This window comes from Stenella coeruleoalba (genome assembly GCF_951394435.1).
Source record: "Stenella coeruleoalba genome assembly, chromosome: 4".
Lineage (NCBI taxonomy): Eukaryota > Metazoa > Chordata > Mammalia > Artiodactyla > Delphinidae > Stenella > Stenella coeruleoalba.
The window spans coordinates 24,681,396-24,708,037 of record NC_137149.1 but is presented as its reverse complement, the minus strand read 5'-3'; the positions used below and the strand labels follow the sequence as shown (position 1 = coordinate 24,708,037).

Sequence of the window (26,642 nt, the reverse complement as noted above, 5' to 3'; positions counted from 1 at the left end):
AGAATATACATAGTAGGATCTTTATAGTAGCAAAATTTTCGGAACTTACATACCTATTTCTTAGTGCTTATTTTGTGCCATGTACTTCATGGAACATTACATGTGTTAAGTTAATCTTCACAAAAACCCTGTGTAGTGAGTAGTTTTAGACTGTATCACAATTTTCAGAAGAGGGAACTGAGGCCCAGTGGTAACAAGTAACATGCTTAAAATTACTCAGCAAATAAATAGTAGAGCCAGGGTATAAACTCAGTCATTATACCTCTAGAACCCATTCCTGTAAATACTGTGTAAAACATTCATTGAAAGTATAAAGGATGTACTTAGCACACTAGATAGTATTTTATTTTATTTTATTTATTTATTTTTTTGTGGTACGCGGGCCTCTCACTGTTGTGGCCTCTCCCATTGCGGAGCACAGGCTCCGGACGCGCAGCCTCAGCGGCCATGGCTCACGGGCCCAGCCACTCCGCGGCATGTGGGATCTTCCCGGACCGGGGCATGAACCCGTGTCCTCTGCATCGGCAGGCGGACTCTCAAACACTGCGCCACCAGGGAAGCCCTAGATAGTATTTTAAAGTCATGAAACTCTGCTCCATTTATTAACTTGGACTCATATCAAAAGGTTCATATAGACCAAAAAAATCATAGAGTAGAAAGATAGTTATAGTATGAAACATGTACATAAAGTTTAAAAACATGCAAAACCAAAATCATATAGTCTATAGATACATACATATGTATTAAAATAGAAAATGAAAATGACCTAGGCATGACGAGCCATATTTAAGTATGATTGTTAATTCTAAAGCAGTATTGGGACTAGAGAGTCAGATTGGGAAGGGATAAACAAAGGCTTCAATAGTATTGTTATTTTTTAGATAAATAAATACTATAGATGAGAGGCGGTACATTAATAATTCCTGTATAAAATATTGGAAATGTTTCATAATTTCACTGACTCAGAATGTCAGCATGCCAAGAAGTGGGGGCAAACAAGGCAAGGTTGAAAAGCTTCCAGGTCTGCTGTTTATGTTGGGAGCATTGGACGACAACCTGCCCTCCCACAGATGAGCTCATCTGAGAATGGGATGCTCTTATATGTTTACACAGAAACCTAAACCAAGGGCAGTTCTCAAACAACATAGATTCCTAATAGTCTATACAGATCCACATCATAAGAGGATGAATAAGAGAAAAAATGAGTAAGGCTTATAAAGTAAGGGAAAATAAAGCAGCATTCATAGAGTTTAAAAAATAAACATACGTCTGAAAAAGACTTCCATCAGGGGGCAGAAGAAAGCTTCAGGAAACTGCCACCTGTAAAACTGTATTACGCTTCTCATGTGCTATTTAATTTGATTTGCCAGTGTATTTTTAAAGAATTTTTATATCAATGTTCATCAGTGATACTGGCCTGTATTTTTCTTTTCTTGTAGTGTTTTTGTCTGTTTCTGGTACCAGAGTAATGCTCACCTCTTAGAATGAATTTGGAAGTGTTTCCTCCTCTTCAGCTTTTTGGAAGTATTTGAGAAGGATTGCCATTAATTCTTTAAACGTGCTAGAATTTACGAGTGAAGCCACCTGGTACTGGGCTTTTCCTTTGTTGAGAGATGTTTTGATTACTGATCAATCTCCTTACTAGTTATAGGTCTGTTCAAATTTTCTATTTCTTCTTGATACCTTCTTTATAGGTTGTTTCTAGGAATTTATCCATTGCATCTAGATTATCCAATTTGTTGCTGTATAGTTATAATAGTCTCTTATAATCCTTTTTATTTATGTGTCATTAATTGCAACATCTCCTCTTTCATTTCTGATTATAGTTAACAGTACTGTTATGTGAACACAGGTGTTCTTACCACAATTTAAAAAGAAGTGTATTAAAAACAAGGCATGCATGGAAAGTAACATAAAGCTATAAAGTAAAGAAAAAGGATCAAATAAAAGGTCTCTAAGATGTGATGATAAGTCAATGGTATTAAAATAAAGAAGGGAATAAATGAAATAGATGTTGATGTGATAAGAGAGAGTTTAAAAGTGCATGGAAAGTCAAGTCAAAATTTTCCAGTAGGTGTTGCAATGAGGCAAATTGTACAGTATTTGCTCCCTGAATCCAAATTATAAGAAGAGAAACACTAAATATTAAGCATTCCATTTATAACAAAATTAGAAAAAAGTTCCTGACATAGATAGCAATAATTTATTTTTTAAATGTGAATTTGAAGTATGATAGAGTTGGAAAAGAAACAAAAAAATAAAAATCAACTATGAAGAGAGATTTGAAAACATAATTAGACTGATGATTGGCCACACATGGACACACAAAAATAAAGGTTGAAACAAGATAGAAATGCGTATCTCTCTTATAAAGGAAGTCTTGATGTAGGTGATAGAGGATTGATGTGGCATTCTAATGTGTTAAGACTCCAGACTTCTTTTAAATCATTGCTTTATTTAACCTAACATGTACTTTCTTAGGTGTTTGATTAGTGATCAATCTCCTTACTAGTTATAGGTCTGTTCAAATTTTCTTTTCTTCATGATACACCCTAGGTATTCATGGTACCTTAGATCATGGTCCAAGATGGCTACCGAAGCCATCATGTCTATATTCAAGCCAGTCCAGATTTAGGAATCTACATAAAAGTATCACATGATAGTCCTTGACATCTCATTAGAAGTCAGGCATATGACCAAAGATTGCTCCAGGTCTGTCACAATCATTTTTTTAACTATTGGTATCATAGAGAATTTCTACTGGTATCACAATAGGAGATGATTAATAAGTTAAAAAAAGGAAATTGATTGTTTCTGGAGAAAAATGGTAGATGATGTGATTGAAGAGATGATATGACCACAGAGATGACTTTAAATATGTTGGTAATACAGTAGGTGCGTATCTGTTAGTTTTACTATTATTATAAATGGTATTTATTTGCATACCTTCATATGCATGACATATAATAGTAATGCTGACTTTTAAGACACACAAACACTATATACCACTGTCCAGGTTATACCACTACCCACGTTTCCCTTTAGGACTAAGGCACTTCCTTCGTCAGCTGCATTAGCAGGGTAGTTGAGTGACTGATGTCTCCAAGTTGAGTAGCTCTCTGTATAGCTGAGGCACACAAGGTCATGTCTTCCTCCATATGTGGGGAGCCCATATCCATTGACTGGTCTATATGGGGGAAAGGAGAACAATATAAAAATCTGACCCCTTTACTAAATGTCATCACAGTTCCAGAGCTCCCAGTAGGCGCTACTGAGATTTGTTGCAAATGAATCGCCATTCAACTCCTCCCTCCACCCAATCTCACTTCCTTCTCTTTCCTCAGGAGTTAATCCATAGGGTACCACCCCCAAATACAGCTCCTGCATGTAAATCTCCACCTTAGAATCATTTTTCCAGAAAACCACCTAAGAAAAAGAAGGTGGTGGCTAATGTTTGTATTATATGTTCACAAAAACTTAATCAATTTTTAGATGAAACATTGCAAAACAAATTCGAAATGTTTAATGACAGATTATTGATGAGCACAGTTGTAAAAATGCCATATTTTTTTGTTTCATAACAATACAAGAATATTGCTTAATTTTCAAGTACTTCCCTATTTAAGATTTTGTTTGCAGAATCAAGAAAAGTCTACTATATTTCAATCAGCTCTATAAAGTGTAGGTATCACAGCTAAATTATTAATTCCCAAAGAGTGTTAAAATGCAAGACAGTTTGGAGGGAAGAAGGAGTGCTAAATAAATCAATGGTGATTTTAATAAACTAGAAGCTTTTAGGTACTAAATCTGTCTGCATCTGATCTGAATTGCAATTACCTGTCAAAAAGTCATCCATCATCACAAGCTCCAAACAAACTTTCTTGGCAGCACATGTTTGAGGAAAGCTATTGCGTGTGGCAAATTTTTCTTCTGGTTTACCACATCCTCAAGAATGACAGAAATTTCAGGGAACATTTCCATACAACTCAGCAATAACCAGTTAGGTGGAAAAAATCATGTATTACATAGCTTATATAATTTATTAATACATGCTTTATATATAAACCGTTCATTCACAAATGAATGGTTTGATTTCCATTGTTTCTAATATCCATAATCTTTTAATCTAATATTTCAGTATTTTCTAGGAATACATGGAAATGTATATTTTAACAATGGATTTGAATAAATCATTCTCATTTCATAATATTTTTTATGTTAAAACTATCATAAGTTGTATTTGTATAAAATAATAGTTTGTAGTCTCCATTAATAACTTAGCAGGGTTCAGGGGATATCATCTACAATGACCTTGATAAAAGAAAAACCTAGAGGCATTATTAGTTAAACAGCAAACTACTATTTCTAACCTTATCTCCTTAGAGATAAGGAGGATATTTATCCTTCTTTGGATAAATAAAGAAGGATAAATAATATTTATCCTTCTTTGAAAAAAATATGACCACTTTTTAGATTTTGCTGCCATAAAGTGCATTTCTAATTCAATTTTTATCTAAAAGTATTTTTTTTATAACTAAAACATACTGCTTGGTACATAGTAGATTTTCATAATTATTGGTTCATTGGTTGATGCATACATTGAATGTATGGATGCTTCTTTTATTTTTTGTCCATTTTAGTACTCATGGTAATATACTCCTGAAATTATTTATTGCTTTGTGAGCAAAAAATCTGATATTTTTAAATAAAAACATGGAATAATATCTTTGTGACTTTAGGGCAAAAAAAAAGATTTTCTCAGATAAGTCAAAAAACCCAATATGCATAAATATACAAAAAATATAATAAAGTAGATTTCATAATTAAAAACTTCTGTTAATCAAAATATACCATCAAGAAAATAAATACGCATGTCATAAGTTGAAAGTAAATATTCACAAACCGTATAAAAAGATCTACAATTCAGTAATAAAAATATAAAGATTTTTAATAAACACATGAGAAAAATGTTTAAGTAGTGTTTACAAAGAGTTCACTATTGTCCAACAAACATGAAACAGTCTTAACCTTATTAATTTTCAGACATCATAAATTGAAACCACAGTTAGATATCACCACACTCACCATAATGGCTAAAGTTAAAAAGATAGAACAGATGAAAAGATAAAATACTGGCAAGTATAGGGAATACTGAAGCGCTCAACTTTTGTTGCTGAGCGTGTAAAATGTTACAATCATTTTGGAAAAAGTCCTGGCAGCGTTTTTAAATATACATAAAACTAAATACAAAAAACTGTGAGCCAGCGATTTCACTCCCAGGCTTTTATAAAGTTAAATAAAACATATTTTATTTAATATGTAAAATAATACAATAAAAAATTAAAAAAGAAAACAAAAACCTCAGCATAACTCACAATATCCCCAAACTGGAGATCAGTTGATTATCCATCATACAGAATTGATAAATAAAACTGATGGTATATTTATACAAATAAATAAAAATAGAAAAAAAGAAACTACTGATATGTGAAACCAGACAAATGAAAGTCAAAATTTTGTGTTGACTGACAGAAGTCTTATAAAAACAAATTGAATGTATAATTTGACTCCCATGTAGTTCAAAATTAAGCAAAATTCATCTATGGTGGAAAAACTCAGAACAGTAATTGCTTCTCGGGGAGTGAGTGTGGTGATTGACTGGAAAAGGACATAGGAAGCTTTTGCAGGTGATAATAATACTATTTTATTTAAGTCACTGAAGATGTATGCAACTGTCAAAACTCTGAATATGTATCCTTAAGATTTGTGCATAACATATATGTAAATTTCCCCTAAAATTCTGTGCAATAATATTGAATTCTACTTAACAATATGCATGCTAAAATATTTGCATTGTCTTAAATTTACTTAGAAAGATATAAAAAAACATGAAATGGTAAATGTATAGCAAGATCTATGAAAATGTGATGAAACAAGTAAAGATTAGTAAAAGGTTATTGAATATTCATTCTAAATTATCTTTGTTTTGTGTTTGAAAAGTTTCATAATAGAACATTAGAATAAATGTGGAAACATAAAGAAGCTAGGGGACTTGTGGTTTCACCAGATGAAGTATCTCCATTCCTCCCAGATCCTCCCTCATATAACCACAAATGCCTAAACATAACACAGCAAGCAAAGGAAGACTGAATGTTGGAAAAAGGAAGGTGGACAGCCTAGGAACCTTAGGACTTCAAGAGAGACATGGCAATGAGTTCCCTGGGTGTCCTTATCATCTTTCATATATAGCAAATAAAGCTCTACAGAAGTCCGAATCCCCAAAACAACAAAAGGCAGACCAAAATGAAAAAACAAAAAAAGAAAAACAAAAGGTTTGAAAAGGCTTTATACTCTAGCAAAATGATTAGGAAAAATGGTAGTGTAATGACAGACATTTTGGCAATAACCATCCCATTCCTGTGAAACACGAACAGAAAAAAATGGTACCACTCCTACTCATTGTTTTAGTTAGGCCAACTAAGTAATAATAATGTGATAATTAGTGTAATAATTAAAACTGAGCAGAAATCTATGAATTAGATAATAACAAATGATAAAGAAAATTAACAAAGACAAAAGTGGGTTCATTGAACAGATGGATAAAATTGATAGATTGCTAGCAATTCTGAGAGAAAGAAAGAGAGAGGAATATATGGACCACTTTATGACAAACAAATTTCACAACTTAGGGAATATGAATTTAAGATAAAATAGGACATTTAAAAACCCTGTATACTGGCTAAAGAAAACAATTCATTTTCAGAAACACTCCCACAAAAAGCTACAGACCCAAATAATTTGGTTAGTAAATTACTAAAATAAATAATATAGAAAATGTTCCAGGAAACAAGAGAAAGAATACACACTATTTTTATGAGGTCAGCATTAATGTGGTATAAACACCGGATAAAAGTATTATGCATTATTTATAGATCAATTACCTTCATAAGTACAAGCATAAATGCTTAACAACGTATAGGCAGATCAAATTAAGCAATATGTAAACAGGTTTATATATCATGGCTAAATGCTGTTTTTCCCAGGAACATAAATTTGGATTAACATTCAAAAATAACTTAATGTATTTTACTATATTAATAAAAGAAAAGAAATAGCATGATTATCTTAATAGGAGAAGATTAATTTGACAAAGTTTATCACCCATTCTTGATAAATTCCTGAGGCGGTTAGGAAGAGAATGATATTCTTCAATGCAATAAAGTGCATCCATTAAAAACCTACAGCTATTATCTCATATGGTGAATATAGTGATCAAATCAAGCATGTTGACTCTTACCATTTCTTTTCAACACTGTACTAGAGAAGTTATCCATTACATTAAAACAAAGAAAATAAAGACATATATATTGAAAAGGAAGAAGTAAAACTCTTCTTTTCACAAATGAAATGGCTGCTTACATAGAAATACCTAAGGAACAAGAATTGAAATATTAGAACTAGTTAGTGAATTTAGAAATGTTCCAGATAACACAAAAATGTATTGCATTTATATATACTAGCTTTAAGCAGTTTGAAATTAAAAAAAAATTCTAAGTCCCTTTACAATAGTATCACAAACAATAAGATATTAAAGAGTACATTTCACAAAATACTTTCAAGATTCCTAAAACTACAAAACATTGCTGAGAGAAAATAATAAAAACCTAAATGAATGGGACATTATACCATGTTCATGAACTGGATACTCTATATTTAAGATGCCCATTCTTCCCTATATGATCAATGTTTTGGATCATTGAAAATGTTTCTCTCATGGGAATGAATAATCTTCTTACATTTTTATTAAAAATACAGAAGTTCTAGAATTTCTGAAAGTAGCTTGTAAAATAAACACAAAGTTGGAGGATTTATACTATTGCAAATCAAGAGTTTCTACAAAACTGATGTGCTATGTTTTCATGATAACTAAAAATTGTAAATGCAAGAGAATAGAGTTCAGAAATAAACCTGCAAATATATGGGCAATTGATTTTGACAGAGGTGACAAATTATTCAGTGAAGAAATTAAATACTTTTTAAATTGTTATGGAACAACCAGATATCGATATAGGAGAGAAAAAAGCTTTCTCTTACACCATACACAAATAAATATTAATTTGAACAGGCTTATAAACCTAAATTTAGAGTTTAAAATTATGCAGCTTCTTTAAGAAAACAGAATATATCCATGGCCTCAGATCAGGTAACAATTCTGAAACTGAACTCAGAAAGCAGCAGTATTAAACATTATAAAATAGATCTCAATAAAATCAAAAATTTTCAAGAGGAACTCTCATTCATTGTTGGTGGGAATGCAGAATGATGCGACCACTTTGGAAGACAGTTTGGCAGTTTCTTACAATACTACACATACACTTAAAATCCAGCAATCTTTCCCCAAATGAGTTGAAATCTTATGTCCACACAAAAACCTATACAGGAATGTTCATAGCAGCTTTATTTATAATTACCAAAACTTAGAAGTAACCAAGAAAGACTGCTGTAGGTGAATGAAGGAATAAACTGGGGTACACTAAGACCATGGAATATTATTCAGCACTGAGAAGAAGTGAGCTATCAAGCCAGAAAAAGACATGAAGGAATATTAAATGCATATTGCTGAGTGAAAGAAGCCAATTTAAAAAAGGCTACACACTGTATGATTCCAATTATATGACATTCTAGAAAAGGCAAAACTATGGAGACAATAGAATATCAGTGATTGCTAGGGATTAGTGAGGAGAGAGGGAGGGATGAACAGGAGGAGCACAGAGAATTTTTAGGGCAGTGAAACTATTTTGTATGATGTTACAGTGGTAGATATCTGTTACAGTATTATACATTTCTCAAAACCTACAGAAGGTATAACAGAAAAAGTAAACCCTAATGTAAACTATAGACTTTAGTTGATAATGAGGTGCCAGTATTGGTTCATGGAATGTAATAAATGTACCACACTGATGGTGGATGTTGATGGTGGGAGAGGCTTTTTGTGAGGTATGAGGGGATGGGGAATGAATAAGGGATACGTGAAAACTGCACTTTCCACTCAATTTTGCTTTGAACCTAAAACCTCCCTAAAAAATTAAAGCCTATTAATTTAAAAACTTAAGCTTCTGTTAATCAAAAGACACTATCAAGTAAAGAAATAAGGTAGACAAAATAAACGCTAAATATTTGTAAAATACATAACAAAGAACATATTGAGAATACATAAAGAACTCCATCTCAGGGCTGAGATAAAAAAATCTGAAGGTGTACCTGCAGCATCTTTTTTCCCTAAAAAGTAACGAAATGCTCAAAGAAATGTGTAAAGCACAAAGAAGCCATCTTGAACAGACTCCTTCGGACTTAATCTAGGATAATGTGAATGTCAAAATATACAATGACAGAATGTATATAACCCATTGAATAAAAGAAGCCATTAGTCCTTATGTAAATGTCAGTAATAAATAGAGGAAAAGAAAAAAAAACCTTTTAAGGTAGACTGCTGACTATATAATCAAAAAATATGAGTAAAATGTTGATAAGAAACAGCATATTTTCATAGTTTCAATATGGATTCTCTGATATTAGCTATCAGTTACAAAGGGGAAAATAAGTTCACTATAGTGGGAAAATTCCTTAGTCCAACCACTAAACCTAACATCACCATTAATGAAATAAATCAAGTTATCTTTCTTCCTGATATGATGTATCTGGAAAGACAATTTAATTTTTGCCAAAATGTATATAGACTTAATTTAAGTATAAAGTAATATAAGAAACATCCAAATTGAAGGATGTTTTCTAAAATTATTGCCAAATCAAAAAAGATGAAGAAAGGCTGAGTAAATATTCCAGATAAAAGGAGATTACTAACACATAGCAATTAAATGCAACGCATGGGCTAAGATTGGATCTTGGGCTGGGAAAAAAGTATAGTTCTATATTTTACTTTGAGACAGTTAAAATTAAAATGTCCTGTCGATTAGATAATAATATTGTATCATGTTTAATTTTCTGATTTTGGTAACTGCACTATGATAAGTGCATGGCATATTTGAACCAAATACTTTGTTTTGGGGAAAAACACAAGGAAATATTTAGGGGGTAAATGGGAATGTTTCCAACCTATTGTCAAACGGCACCCTTCCCTTTGCCTGCTAGTGCCAGTCTGTAAACATAACTGTGCAAACTGAAATCATGCAAAGCCATCTTAACAATCAGTGTGAAAAATTACTAATGTTCTGTGACCTTTAACATTTTTGTCAAAGTATTAAAAATTCTCTTACTTTCTCTTATAATGTATAGGGAAATTAAAATTAGTGAAACTAAACTTTATTTTATACATTGTAATTTAAAATGTTAGAAATATTTACAATTAAATAATTTTACTTCTTTGCATAAAATTTATCAAGAGAAATTTGAACATTGCTTTTTCTAATATTTTATCCTTTGCACTTTCAATATGGTGAAACATCTCTGAGAGTTTCTTTAATGTGACTTTTTTTTACTAGCATGACTTCTGGAACATCATCATCTTTTTTGTCGTAAGTGTTTGTCTCATTTATGTTCGTAAATTTGCCTTCATTAACCTCCTCTGTGTTGCATACCTAGTCTCTCAAATATTGATGGAATCAACATTCCCATAGTCAGCCTCTGTATCTTCCATAACTCCATTTATGTTCAATTTGAATTTCACTCTAGCATTATCGATTTTCATTTATTTTTTGCACTTTCAACTTTGTCAAGCAGTTTCCTCTTTCAATAATTCATTTTTATAAAATGCCATTTGGGTTTATCACTGGGAGATAAGCAAGTGCTACACACTTTTCTATTTGTGAATGAACTGAATAACAGATACACAGCGACAAAGTACTGACAGACTGAAAAAAGTGACATGGTTAGTCACTGACCATGATGTACATGTGCTATTTACATGGTAATTTGTAGGACAGAAGAGGTAGCAGCAGAGTTTATACTTTGTGCAATTACATACAGTTAATATACCACAGTAACCGAAATCTGAACTTTGTTGTTGGGCCTGGTGTTATTTAATTAACACGTGGTAACTGAAATTCATTCTTATGGAAGCTATGTAAGGCCTCTTTGTGTGTGTGTCTTTGTGCCTGTGTGCTTGTGGTGAACAAGCGCATGTTTGTGCACACAAATGTTTTTTTGCTGAGACAGTGAGAGACAGAGAGACAGAAGCAAATGGGGCAAAATGATGTAAACAATTGTTAATCTGTGTTAATGGGACTTCCTTGTACTTTTCTTAAAATTTTTCAGTAAGTTTCAGATCATATCATAATAAAAGTTATGATAATGAAATAAAGAAAGGAAATGAAATACTAGGTTCCTCTTTAAGAACTTTATTAATGCAATGGAATGTTTCTCAAATTACAGTTAAATTAAAAGGATCTTTGATATTATCAATTGTATAGCCCATTTGTTCCAAAATTGGTTTTAACCTCATACAGTTACTGCACCTATTTCAGAGTAATTATATAGATGAGTCTTCTTGAAAATGACACTTCTGCCCCAGGGGCATAAAATAAATGTGAGTTAAAGATTGAAAATTCAGTTGTTGTCCATATATTACCATGCCATCTTAGGATTTTAGTGACATCTTTCTTGTTACTTAATTCAATAGCATTCTTAGTTAGGAAATATGCCTTTGAGACCTTCACAATTTGAAGCAAAGAGCCTTTTACAAAGATTGAAAAAGATATGCCCCATGTCTGGTATAAAAGCTAAGTATTATGTTTCTCAGGGGTGGCTGATTTATTGATCTTGTTCTAGTTTCTCAGGACTGAATTCACAAATTTATTTAGTCCAAGCAGTGATAGTTCAAATAATTTATGTATGTGTGTGTGTGTGTGTGTGTGTGTGTGTGTGTGTGTGTGTGTGTATATATATATATATATATATACACACACACACACACACACACACACACACACACACACATATATATATATCTTCTAATTCACCAGGTGACTGGGTTTGTGTTTTTTGTGGATTTTCTTATATTGACATATATATATATATATATATATATATATATATATATATCTCCTGAAATTATGGTGCAAGCCCAGCAATTCTTTATTAAAATATCCAAAATAAAAAATCCAGGAACAGGTAGAGAATATGAAAAGCTAAAGTGTTAACAGAGATCTCAAATCCAGTTGGAGATTCTATTAGCAAAATACTAAAATAATAAATCAATCTGTTGTTCAAAATATAATATCTCTGTCACTTAATGCTACATTTCTAATGAATAAAATAGATGTGTAACAAGTTTTCCATTTTCCTAATATCTCCTAGGAAAGATCTGTTTCTCAACTTGATCATGTTTTCTATTTTTATTTTATTTATTTTTTGATCCAGTTACTCAATACTACAATCTAAGATATCTACCAGAAGCATCTTTTTTATGAATGGAGATCTGTCAATAACCCTGTTATAAATATTTCTTCTTAGTGCTATTGATTTTAACTAATAGTTTTTACTTCATCTCCTGTTTTATATTATTTATGATTAAAAGCTGTAAGCACTTTTGGACATAAATAATAGGAATTGACTTTAATATAATTTTAAACATCTCAGTCATTTTATAAAATTTTTGATTTGTCCACCATTTGCTCATCTAAATATGTTTTCCTTTTCCATTTAATGCAGAAAATTGAGTTGGGGAAAAAATAAATATAAAACCAAAAAGAACAGTGTGTAGAAAGAAAAATATATCTTTTTAACATCTTAGGAAATGAGGTCTATACCAGGGACACTGTTGTTCCCTAACCAAATCTCTGGCTGTGAGAATGGCTGCACAGCTTATAACTGAATCTCTTTCTACGAATCAGATGAAGGAAGCTGCCTCATCGATATTTTGGTCCTCTCGGAGGAGAACTGGCATTCAGTGTCTGATTGGAGTGGGAGAGTGTTGAAAGAAGTGAGCCTCTTGCTTCTAATTAATATACTTCTGGAAGGACCATCCCATATCCAGAGCTCTGAAAGAATTGTCTGAGGGCACACATGTGACTACTGTGTAGTTTGATTTCTCCCTCACGCACTCCTGCTTCCACAGGTGTTGTTCCACAGGACATGCGACAATTAAACCACCTGCATATCAATCGCTTTCTCAGAGTCTGTTTTTGAGCAACCCAACTCAAATGGATAAGGATTCGATCCCTGAGAGACAATTTCATTAGTATAACTGTGTTCTGACATTCCTTCAAAGTCTTTGACATTTAACGCTGATGTCTAACTTTTCATGCAACAAATATTATGACTATGAGATACATCAGAAAGATATATCATAAAGATGGAAGATGATATCTTAGAGCAATGGTTCATAAATCTTATTTTTTTACCAGAATCCCCGGGAGAGCTTGCTAAAACTTGACATGTGGAACCTCACGCCCAGAATTTCAGATTCAAATTGTCTGCGGTGGGAGCCAAAATTTTGCATCTTTAACAAGTTCTCAGGTGATGCTGATGTTGCTGTTTTCAGGACCACGTTTTCAGAGAGATGACCATTAGTGGCTTTCTTAAAAAAAAAAAAAGAATGGTAAATATCAGGAAATTTAATGATGTCAAATGAGAATTTTCATGAAATAAGAAATTATAAAAATTACAAAATATGGAGGACTGCTTTCTAATTTGATTTGAATATAAGTAGTTTCTTTTCTCACTATATAAAATGGCAAAGGAATCACACTGAAATCTGCTGTCAGAGGAATCCCTCACTATTTGTAAGAGCAGATAAAGAAAAAGTTACTAGTATGCTGTAAGGAATACTTCAACATAATTATCATGTAGAGATAGGGTTGCTGCTACATAATAGAGGCAGAGTCAACTAACCTATGAATGTTGGGTCCATATTTTCTTCAGGCAGAACCATTTATTTTAAGACTTGATGCACAACATAGCAGACAGATTAACATAAGAAATTGGATTACATACTTTAACTACATCAAAGAACACTATTGATGGGGAAACTGGTGAGAGTAATACCATTAATAAACTCTACCTCACAAAACATTATATTGATCTTTCTGAAATAATACTTTCAAGGAAGAAAATAAGACAAACCATGCCACAAATTACCACGGAAAATTGTGTAATTCTTTATTAAAATATATTGAGATAGGCTTTTGCAAAATGTATGGAGAGCTGCCAAGAATAGGTTTTGAAACATGATTAATGGGTTCATGTACTATGAGAAAAGTTATATAAAACCATAATCATTCATTATTAAATACACATAATGCCAGACACTGCCTCAGGTATCATGGGTATACTGACAAATAAAGATGTGCATTATCTTCATAGAGCTTGCATTCCAGTGGGAGAAAAAAACAATTACATACATAAGCAGACATAAACAAACACATACATATGGTTAGTATTTGTAATTGATTTGAAGAAATTATTGTAAATCAAAAATCAAAACCTCATTTAAATACAAAATAAAATCAAAGGATAAAGCTACCTGCTGTTATAGGAATATGAGCTTAGCATAAGCAATATGACACATAGTGTATATTTAAAACATTGAGTGAAAGACAACATCAAAGACATAGGAAAAATAGTTATACAAAAATATTTTTAAATAATATTAAAAGAAATATCAAAGAACAACAACACAATAACATTTATGAATCTGAGAATGATTATGAAAGTTATGTAACAAAGTAGTGATGATATACATAATATACTCAAATAAAATGGTAAGATAAGGGTAATTTTTAAAATTGTAGGAGCAAAGAAGGAGCCATTTTAAAAAGCCCATGAACCCTCATAAAATGTTTTATAAGCAATTTTTAAATTTTATTATAGATTATAGATTCTCAAGATGTGTTACCAAGGTTTTATTTTTTTAATTAAAATTTTAAATATTAAATACAACATAGTATTTTAGTAAAACTATCTGAAACAGTCAAAATATGGAAGTGTATTAGTAAGTATATATTTTATTAGAACTGGAGAAGTAATTAAAAATATGGTGGGAAATCAAAAGGAAGGTTGAAAAAGATATTCTGAAAACTATGGTGATTATTTTGTCCACTAAGAAAGCCTCCAGGGGTGGCACCTGGCCCCGGCTCCGCGCAGGGCTGTGGCAGGAGGGCGACCTGGGGGCGGCGGCCCGGCTCGGGCCGGGGTCGGGGGTCCTCCCAGGCCCGCTTGGGGCGGAGGAGATGGGGGCTGCGCCCCAGCCACCTCCCGAATCCGCCTCTCCTTCCCTTGCACCGCAAGTGGCCTTTGCCGCCACTTCCTGCCTTTAGGGCCTCCAGCCGAGGAGGGTCCAATTCCTCAGGCCCTTAGTCGCCGCTGTGGTCAGGGTGAGGCTGTGAATGTTGCACAAACTTCTCAGCGCCTCAGGAGCTTGGCCGTGGACGCCCAGGGGGCCGCCGTTCGGAAGTTGCGCGGTCTGCTGCGTGTTGGGTTAGCTGCCGTCCTGGTGCAGAGCGCAAAGCTGCCCCCCACACCCGACCCCGCCCAGCTCCCTTAAGCGAGGGGCTGGCGCCTGGGCGGCTTCTCCCGGGGCGTGCCCGGACCTGCCCGTGCGCGTCATCTCGCCCCCGTAGGTCTAGGAGGTCGTGCCCGTGGTGGGTTCAGACGCTGATTTCGAGACAGCTGCGCCCAGGCTGCCCGTGGGAGCAGCGTCCGTCCTGTGCTCGTTTTCGGGTGAATTCTGGAAACGTTGGAACTTTGATGTTGCTTTCAGCTCTTCGTCTGGGTCCTCTGGCCGCGTTTCGCAGAAACCCAGCAGGATGGCCGCAAACAAAATGCTGTAAGGAATACTTCAACATAATTATCATGTAGAGATAGGGTTGCTGCTACATAATAGAGGCAGAGTCACGAGGTGATCATGGTTGGCAGCGGAGGGGTGGGCAAGTCGGCCCTGACCTTGCAGTTCATGTATGTTGAGGCTCTGCCCCGTCCAGCTTCCTGCCACACAGGGTGTGCTGCAGTGACCGCGACATTTTGGGATGTGGCCAAGGGAAGCCGACTTAAGGATGCAGTTAGCAGAGGCCCTGGCCTTGTGCTGGGGGCGCGGGGAGGGCTGTGTCCAAGGCGCCCGGCACGGCAAGTGAGTGGGCAGCGGCTCCAAACGCGGTGTCATAGGCCGGTCTGGAAGGTTTTTGCAGGCCTTACGGCTCCTTACAGGGAAGAGGGATGCACGGCCTAAATTTGCCAGTAGTTCCCAAACCGCCCGTACTAGGAACGTCACCCGAAGAAACCTTGCTAAACCGTCATAAAAGAGAAACTCGGACCAGCTGTGCTAGAGGAAGGACTGAATTCTTTTTAAATTCTCTATAGGCAACGTTGGCTTGGCCAAAAAGTGCGTTGGGTTTTTCCACACCATCTTTCAGTGGCCCGGAACGAACTTTTTGGCCAACCCAGTGCTTCAGGATCCCTGGCATCTGACAAGATAGTTCAAACGCATACAGCCAACAGAGTAGGACGGTATTGCAGAGGTTTGTCAGCAGTTAATGAGCAAGACTGTTATTCTGTTGGATTTGGGGTGCGAGTGGTATTTGTAGTATTGCCGTGGAACAAATCCCCACACGGACATCCGTCACCTCCAGTTTCCAGGGGTCTGGCCCGACTGAGCGTGGTGTTGCCCAGGCTCTCAGGCTGTGGGGAGGGTGCCCGGCCTCCTGCGAGCCTGCGGGCTGCTGGCGGGTGCAGGACAGGGCCCCGGCTGCTGGAGGTCGCCCCCAGTTCTCCGCCGCATGGTCATTTCTGTAGACAGCTCTTCCCATGGCCGCTTGCTTCTCCCCGGCCAGCAGGGAAGTGTCTGGTAGCTAAGACGGATCCTTCCACACAAAAACGTGGTCACGGGGTCGCGTCATCATGCTGCCCGTACGCTGTTGGTTGCAAGCCAGCCTCAGGGCCTTGTGCACTCAAGCGGAGAATGCCGTACAAGGGCGTGACCCATCGAGGGGCCCCGGAGGGTTGAGTTGTGTATTTTAAAAACTGTGTAATGAATTATAATTTCTTTTCTCCTTCTATAATCATTTTTGTATTTAGAAAAAAAAAAGAAAGAAAGCCTCCAGGTAAAATCTGTATGAATTTATTTTTAAAGGTTATAGCAGTTGGGAATAGATTTCAGGGGATGAGTGGAAGCTTAATTGGAGCTTCTTAATATTTTGTTGTATTAAAGTGAAAAATATAAATTTAATCATATATTTAGTTTTCTCTACTAATAAAGATTACATTTAACAATATATATGCCAATTAAATTGTGAATAAATACTGTTATGTAGGAGAGAAATTTGAAATAGTATATTAATTCTATTATTTAAAAGTTCTATTTAAGTTTGTGTGGATGATTAAGAATATTTGTTGCATATACGTGAACTTAGTCACACAAATGTTTATTTAATCTTGATTTAAATTATTATTTTCTTAATAAGTTATTTTATAATGAATATTCCCTCTAGCTAGTGGGAAGCAGCAGCATAACACAGGGAGATCAGCTCGGTGCTTTGTGACCACCTAGAGGGGTGGGATAGGGAGGGTGGGAGGGAGACGCAAGAGGGAGGGGATATGGGGATATATGTATAGCTGATTCACCTTGTTATACAGCAGAAACTAACACATCCTTAAAAGCAATTATACTCCAATGAAGATGTTAAAAAATAATAATAAAATAAAACCGAGGCATGTGTTATACATGGATTTTTTTAAAGTCCAAAATGAAAATTCTCTGTCTTTTAAATGGAATGCTCTGTTAATTTGTCTGTCATAATTATTGATATATGTGCTTTTTAACCACCTTTTGACTTATTTTCTATTTATCTATAATTAGGTTCTTTTTTTCTTTACTTACCTATGTTATTGCTGCAAATTTGATTTTAATTTGTTTTCTCTCTGCCTTTGCTATACTAGTTTGAGAGCTATATTTAATCTTATTATTATTTTAGTGGATATACTTCAACTTCTAATATTAATAACTAATTTAATAAGCATAAAGTTATTATCTTAACTGTAGTCTCACCAAAATATTTTTTAAAAACCTTAATCATTTACCACAAAATTACTACTGTTGGGCTTCCCTGGTGGCGCAGTGGTTGAGAGTCCGCCTGCCGATGCAGGGGACACGGGTTCGTCCCCACGGGAAGATCCCACGTGCCGCGGAGCGGCTGGGCCCGTGAGCTATGGCCGCTGAGCCTGCGCGTCCGGAACCTGTGCTCCGCAACGGGAGAGGCCATGACAGTGAGAGGCCTGCGTACCACACACACATACACATACACAAAAATTACTACTGTTGTCTATTATTTTACTTTTGCCTATTTTTAATTTTCCCAGCTAACATCCTCATCATAAATAAACACTAACATCAACATTTCACACAAAATGTTTAGATATTTTTCTAAATATCTTGTTTCAAAAAGTATCTTCAGGGTTCTTTACATCAAATTGTTTTTCTCATGGGATTAAATGTTTTTCTTCCTGAATTAATTATTATTTGTTGAATGCATGTTGGTGGTGGTATTTTTTTTTATTTTTTTATTTGTTGCTTATATGAAAATGTTTTTAACTTGTCCCTTCTCCTGAAAGTTAATAGGCAGAATAATGCCTTTTCCCTGAAACATCTGAGTATCTTAGATTACATGACAAAGAGGAGTTAAGTTTGCCGGTGAAATGAATCTTGCTAAACACCTGACCTTAATGTAGGGAGAGTAGCCTGCATTTTCCAGGTGGGCCCAATGTAGTCGCAAGAGTCTTTATAAGAGAAAGACGGAGGCAGAAGAGAAGAATCAGGGAATTATTAAGATGGAAGCCGAGTTGGAGAGATACCATGTTGCTGGCTTTGAAGGTGAGGGAAAGAGGCGGTGAGCTAAGGAACACAAGTGGCCTCTAGTAGAAGTTGGAAAAGGTAATGCAACAGATTCTCTCCTAGAGTCTACAGAAAGAGGTGCACCCCTGTTGAAACCTGAATTTTAGCTCAATGAAACCCATGTTGCACTTGTGAACAGCAGAACTGTAGGATAATTAATTTGTATCGTTTAAGCCACTGAGTTTGTGGTAACTTGTCACAGCAACAGTAGAAAACCAGTACAGGTATTTTGGCTTTGTACAAAACTTTAACTTGATAGTTTCTCTCTGTTCTCTGAATATAATTTTCTCTTCTTTGAATTTTTTTCTCTTTGATGGTAAGTATTCTACTGTCTGTTCATATCAAAAGTGTTTTTGCTCTAGCTTATTTTAAGATTTTCATTTTGTCTTTCTACTATTCTACATGTTTTGCTACAATTTTCACATTTTTCAGCTGTGCTCTTGTAAAATCTCTCTTTGGTTCATTTGTTTCATTCATTCTAAAGAAAATGTTTAACCACTAACTCTCAAATAGTTCCTCTAACTCTATTTTCTATATATGTTTTTCTAGGACCCCATTTAGACATTTGTTAGACCTTTGAATCCTGTCCTCCACTTCACTTTTCCCTATTTTCATATATTTTTTAAAAAATTTCTGTAGTACATTCTGCTTTATTTCTTCACGTCCAATGCAAATTCATTAATTCTCTTGAAAGCTTCTATTTCATAGACTATAATTTGTAGAAAACTTGTGGTGGAGTATTTTGATACATCTTCACTTTAGAGAAGTATTTGTCTCCAGTATCTCACAGGAGCCTAGGAGTGATGGCAACCTGATAGGCCTCCAGGTGCTTTTAATTTTCCCTGGCTTAATTGGGACAAATGCAGTGCAGCTTCCCAGCCCACCCTGGCAGTGTACACTTTGTTGTCTCAGAAAACTTCCATTCTTACTGAGTTTTGTAGATCTCAGATTTCCTTTCCATTTTTATTTTAGGGTCTATGGGTGATTGAAACAGACATAGAACCAAATCCAGCCCTCAAGAATCTTCCAAGGTCTGTAAGTGAAATTTATATTATAAGCTTTATGTGAGTGTGTTTTAAGCAAATGTGGTGTTACATGAGAGGCAATTGTGAACATTGTGGAAGAACATCCTTGAGATTTAAAAAATTCTAAATGTCCAGTTTAGTCAACATTTTCTAATTTAACTTCATGAGTATTCAGGAGTGATGTACATACCAATCTTATTTAAAAGAGGAAAGTAAAATGAGAAAATATATAATACCAAGGGAACTTAATCATTATTGTAAAATATTGCATCTTCTGTTCAACATAAAATTGCCACTACGTAATACATGTGTGACAGAACATGAATACTTCCGTCATTTTAAATATGGTTAATGTGGAAACCTTAACTTTGTGTTTGCTTACTTTTTGTTGATTCCTTGGATGGGAGAAGAATAAACATTGGTCTTTCATCTTGCCTGTTGGCATATTGGAACTTGTGAGCCTTTTCTGTCTTTAAGAAAAGGGGACATCTTAAATTATCTTGACTCAAGGTATGGTGTGAAATAAAAGCAGGATTTCATTCTCCATGGTGAGAAGATAAAGAGGGTGTTGGAAGAAAAATATGGGAGCTAACCAGGGCCGACGCCTGGCAGCTGATTCAGGAGAAGTGAGTCAATAAAAGAGTGAGTAAACCAGGAAAATAATCAGAGAGCATGAGGAGTTGAATCCTCTTCCAAAGACCAATAAGACTGCATTTAAATGAGAGAACCCCATTTCCTCCAACTGGCATAAAAAAGGCCTTGTGACTCTCTGCATCAGTGTGCTACTCATTAGTCACCCACCATGTCACATCATTTACTGTGAACTCCATTTTATTATCTCATTTGAAGAGTTAGAACCCTGGTTAGATATGGGGGCATTTATGAGAAAATAAGTATTTTTAAAGTATTACTTGTTTTATGCTAATTAAGGGGAAAATTCAATAATGGAATTAGACAAGAATCGAGTATTGGTAAGAGCTCTTTTTTTTTTTTTTTTTTTTGCTATCAGTACCTGTTCTATATTGGCAAGAACTGCATTTGTTCTGCCAATGAAAAAAACTAATCAGTCAATTTAAGAAAGAAACGGAAAACTTGGTTAGAGTAAAATTGAGGATTATAACCCAGGAACAGCCTCTTAGAAAGCTCTGAGAACTGTTTTTCTCATTAGAGATCAAAACACAGTTGCACAGGTTTTTGAGACAGAGGGCTGTACATTACATGATGAAGATAGTTTGCACAGCCCAGATCTGCAAGTACAAAGTGGTGGGTCATTGTGACCCCTTACGAGATCAAGAAGGAGTATTATCTTTTAAAAAGTTATCTTGTTGTTGCTAGGAGAATGTTGCTTTTTATGGTTGAGTAGGTATTTCTGCTGATAGGGAGGTTTGGCTGATGTATAATGCAGATATACAATGCACAGTCTGGGGGGGAAGGGAGGCTAAAGGGCAGAGAAAATTTGAAAATCCTTTTATGTTTAAATTTTTCATGTCTTGCTATAGAATGTGAATTTTTGCTTCACAGTTCCATATGGTAATTATGGGAGACATTTGCATGTGTTTCTTTTGATTCAGTAAGTTGATTCATATAAATAATATCTTGCATATAGTAAACACTCAATAAATTTTAGTGTTGTATTATTAGAGTCACATACCAAGTGGTCTCAAATTTTGGCTTGTATACCTATTTTTTCAGGAATAAATATAAATCTTTTATAGACCTATCTATCAAAGAAATATTGTACTGGACAGAGTTAAGCAGGCAAGGAAAGCTTTATTCAAGACTATTACAGTAGGGAAGAGAGAGTGGACTCAGCTCTGCTGAAACAAAAGCTGGGGTTTTTAAGAGCTGTGGTGAGCTAGTGAAAAAACACTGGGAGGTGTTAGGAGAGAGCTTGGTCAATATGATTAGGCCATTTGTGTTTGCTAATTGTCACTTTTTGAAGTTAGTGCCCTTATTGCCCAGTCTCTGTGGGATTACATTTCAAGGGGATGGTCTCCAGGTCCATGAGAAAGATATTCCCTGAATTGCAAAAACTGGCAAAGGCTGGGAGAAGATTTACACCTCAAAGGAACAGAAGAAATAATTTAAAAGTTTTCTAAAGCAAATGCTTTGAGAAAAGAGAGGTGAGGAAGTTACAGTTGGGAAGAAGACAGTTCAAAATTTACTAAAACTGAAACAGTAAGGCCGTCTGTCTGGGCAGCCCATATGTACAAAATGGCAGGGGACAAAAGCAGTTTCTTCTGAATTATCTTGAAAATAACGACTTGTCCTTATACTAACTGGGATTGAAATATAGAATACCTTTGTGAACATAACTGAATAATTTTAAAAGTTGAAAAATATCATTTACTCTAGATAAAAGCAAAGTAATACTAAAAAAAAGTTTGCCAAGTGAAAAGGTCTTTTGGAAATGTAAGCATATTGTTTATCTGGGCTTATTTTAAAACTACTCAAAAAGTAAAAAGCATAATTCTTTTATATCCCATTATTCTTATTATTGAGTAAGAAATGTTACTGATAAGAGAGATATGGTTCAGAAGCAGGGCAAAGTAAATAGAGGAAATATCAAAGTTAAAGCAAGGATTTCTGTGAACCCTGGTGAGCAGATAAATTATGCCTTTGTAGCATATTCTATATTCATCTAATGGGCAAAGCTTAATGTAATGGTTGCTTAATGTTTATCTAGATATAATGTTTATCTAGATAGAGCAATGTGAAGATACTGCAGTAATGAGCTATTTTAAAGATTTTTAGTGATAATCTAAGGAACTATGTTGATATCTTTTAATAGATTTAAAATGATTAAATGGAAAGTAACACCACATTAAAAGTGAGCTGGAAATCCATGAGGCATATCCTCAGAACAATCATTAAGCAAGGTTTTTTCAATAGCAGATGACTGAATGTCAAAGTAAAAGGCCAAACTATGCTAGAATTTAAAATTAAATTTACAGCTTTCACTGGAAAACATATATATTGATGTCAGGAAGTTAAAAACAATTCCAAGTGTAATCAGAAAGGTCTGCAAATGAATCATTTAGTAGAGGGATCATTGTCTAAATAATAATGGCTTAACATATGATAAATATTATGTACTTGTGCTTTTTCTTAGGTGAAAGAGATCGAAAAATAATTTTAAATATATAAAAATAATATAGTAACATCAAATATTTTCAATTTTAATCTTTTATATTTGTTACTATATTTAATGCACATTTGAGTGAAATTAGATTTTTTTTTTTAAGATGGTATTTTTTTTTGCGGGCCTCTCACTGTTGTGTCCTCTCCCATTGCGGAGCACAGGCTCAGCAGCCATGACTCACGGGCCTAGCCGTTCCGCGGCATGTGGGATCTTCCCGGCCGGGGGCACGAACCCGTGACCCCTGCCTCGGCAGGCGGACTCTTAACCACTGCGCCAGCAGGGAAGCCCAGATTTTTCATTTTGTAATATTACACCTAAAACTGGAATAAATCTATTGTCTATAATAAATCAGTAACAAATATCAAATAATAATAAATCAAAATGTATCTCATGCCTGGGTTGGAATAGAGAGTCTGTTTAGTATTCCTCATGAAATCATTTTGCACGCCAATAAAGCACTTGATATCGCCCCCTGAAATATTCCCCAAATCCCATTTTGTAACCAGTATTATTAAAGATGGTATTATATATAAACCCACCAGCTGGAATAAGAATGTGTCACAGATATTTTCTGAGCAATTAATTACAGCCGTGTTTGTTTTAAGACAAATTTATTTTTCTAAAGTAACTTTTAAGTAAGTAGAAATAATTGGGAATAAAATTAATATCTCCACTAATGGATTCTCATGTGGAAAATTCTTCATATGGAATATGAGAACACTTAGCAGAGATTACATGATAGGTAAGTTAAAGCTGGTCTTTATAGTATATAAAGAACTATATATAAAAAAACTATATATATATAGTTTTTTTATATATATATATTTTTTTTATATATATATATATTTTTTATATATATATATAAAATATATATATTATATATTATATATATATATATTATATATATATATATTATATATATATATATTTATATTATATATATATAATATATATATATATTTTTATATTATATATATATTATATATATTATATATATATATTTTTTTATATATATATATATATAGTTTTTTTATATATATATATAGTATATAAAGAACTATATATAAAAAAACTATATATATATACTATATATAGTATATAAAAAAACTATAGTAGAATATAGTTTTTAAAAGGAAGACTCAAACACCCTATCATTATGATAAATATAGTCTTGACCATCACTGTGCAAATGATATGTTTAAAAAGGACAATTACTCTTTTCTGGTCTATTTCAAAACTACCACTTTGAGGGCTAGAAGGATTACATTTGAGCACTATTCTTCATCCTTCTCATATTCTTCCTCCATGAGCATGCATAATAACTATACTTCTTCAATCTTTTGAAAATATTCATTGCCATGCATGTATTTCATATGCAGAACAATATAACCTCAATTGATCAGTTATTTTTGACATAGATATTATACTCTATGCTTGATGAAAAGAAATAGAGAGTTGAAAATTTTATCCAGTTAACATTATTTCTGAAAGTAACTATTCCTGAGTGATTATGACTCTTCAAAGGTGTTAAAGAACAGTAAAATGAACAATTTTAAACAAAAACAGTTCATACACTGGGAATAATAATCCTCACTGGAAAGAAGGAAGGAGTAATTTTCATAGTGAGTTATCTGACAAATCAAAACACTATTCTTAGTATTTAATAGGTTTCTTTCACAAAATATTTTTCATTATAGAACATATTTTACATTAGACTGTGTATATTCCAATAGAATACTGAGTCTGTCTTAATGGATAATATAGTTATTAAAATATTGAGGTAAAATATTGTTATGAAAATTAATCATCATAGTAATGTCAACTACTTACACAGTGCTTTAATTATTTTAAAATAATACATATACATGTTATTTAAATTTAATTTCAAAATAGCCACTGGAAAATTACATATACAAATATACACAGGAATAAAATTTTACATACATGTATAATTACTTTCACGTCATAGATATTGTTCGGTTTTGGCAAGTGTAGTGTCTTTCTCCTATTCTTTGGTTCAGCTGACTAAATTCCCTTTTCTCTCCTCCCTAGTAATTTTTTTAATTAAACAGTTTATTTTTAAGATATGATTGACATGTAACATTGCATAAGTTTAAGGTATACAACACAATGATTTGGACATTTGTGTTGCAATATAACTGCCACTGTAGCATTAGCTAACACTTCTATCATATAACATAATTATCATCTCTTCTAGTGATGGGACCATTTGAGATCTAGTCTCCTAGCAAGTTTAATGTTTATAATAGAGTTTTGTTGTCTGTAGTAACTGTATTGTGTGTTAGATCTCTAGGACTGATTTACCTGGTAGTTGCTACTCTGTACCCTTAAACATCTCTTCCATTCCCCCACTTACCCAGGCCCTGATAATCACCATTTCACTCAATGTTTTTCAAGTTCATCTCTTAAAATATTCCATATATAAGAGATCATACAGTATTTGTCTTTCTCTGACTTATCTCACTTAGGCCAATGCCATCAGTGTCCATTTGTTGTCACAAATAGCAGAATCTCCGTTTTTCTCACGGCTGAATAGTATTTCATTATATAAAATCACATCATCTTTATCCATTCATCCATTGATGAACACAGGTTGTTTACTTATCTTGGCTACTGTGAATAATACTACAATAAACATGAGATGTATATATCTTTTCAATAACCTGTGTTTATTTCCTTTAGATATATTATACCCAGAAGGGGAGGTTGTTGAATCATATAGTAGTTCTATTTTAAATTTTTTTGAGGAACTTCACTTCTCCATAGTGGCTGAACCAGTTTACAATCTTAAGAACAGTGCAAAAGGGTACCCTTTTCTTCACTACCTTGCCAACACTTGCTATGTCTTGTCTTCTTGATGATAACCACTCTTACAGGTATAAAGTGATATCTCATTGTGGTTTTAATCTTTACTTCCCTGATGATTACTGATGTTGAGTATCTTCTTATGTACCCACTGGCCATCTGTATATCTTCCTTAGAAAAATGTCTATTTAGTTCCTCTGCCAATTTTTTAATGGGGTTGTTTGTTTTTGTTGTTACTGAGTTGCATGGTTTTTTTTTTGTAAAGCTAAGTTTATTTAATTTTAAGAATATTTATTTATTTTGAACGTATGTCCTTCCTACTTTTTTTGGGTTCTTAAAAGTCTTATTTAAAGAAGAGTGATAGTAGTTGTTGCTTATTGTTTTTTAATATCTTTATTTGGAAAAATAAAACATTGTTATTCCCTGATCATACCCTCCATTTCCTCCCATATTTACTTAAAATTTTTACTTATTTGTGAAATCTGAAAATCTGAGAACCAACACACCATACCATAGATAGTATAAAGCAAAAATATCAAAAAACTGGCACAGTTATGATAGGTATTAATTTTGATTTTAAAACTATTTTAACATCTGAAAATGGGTTTATTACCATGTAGTTACTCTGAAACTAAGCAGTAATTGGTGAGATACTTTGTATAATATAATCTGTAGAAAGTAAGAACACTTAGCTAAAGATATTCTGAAAATAGTTTAAGTTTATTGCATTAGGAAGTATTTGTGAATTTGTACAAATAGACTATGTTTATAGAGTCAGTTCTTTCTAAGTCATCCTGAACGTCTGTTCATT

At 34.0% G+C, this 26,642-nt stretch overlaps 1 long non-coding RNA gene across 1 annotated transcript in view; it reads left to right on the top strand.

The window, feature by feature from the left end:
- Positions 1-19,808: 19,808 nt before the first annotated feature.
- Positions 19,809-26,642, top strand: part of LOC307185887 — a 354,398-nt gene continuing 347,564 nt past the window's right edge. Inside the window, exon 1 of the long non-coding RNA XR_013828199.1 lies at positions 19,809-19,869. This is a non-coding gene — a long non-coding RNA (uncharacterized lncRNA). The remainder of the gene's footprint in view (positions 19,870-26,642) is intronic.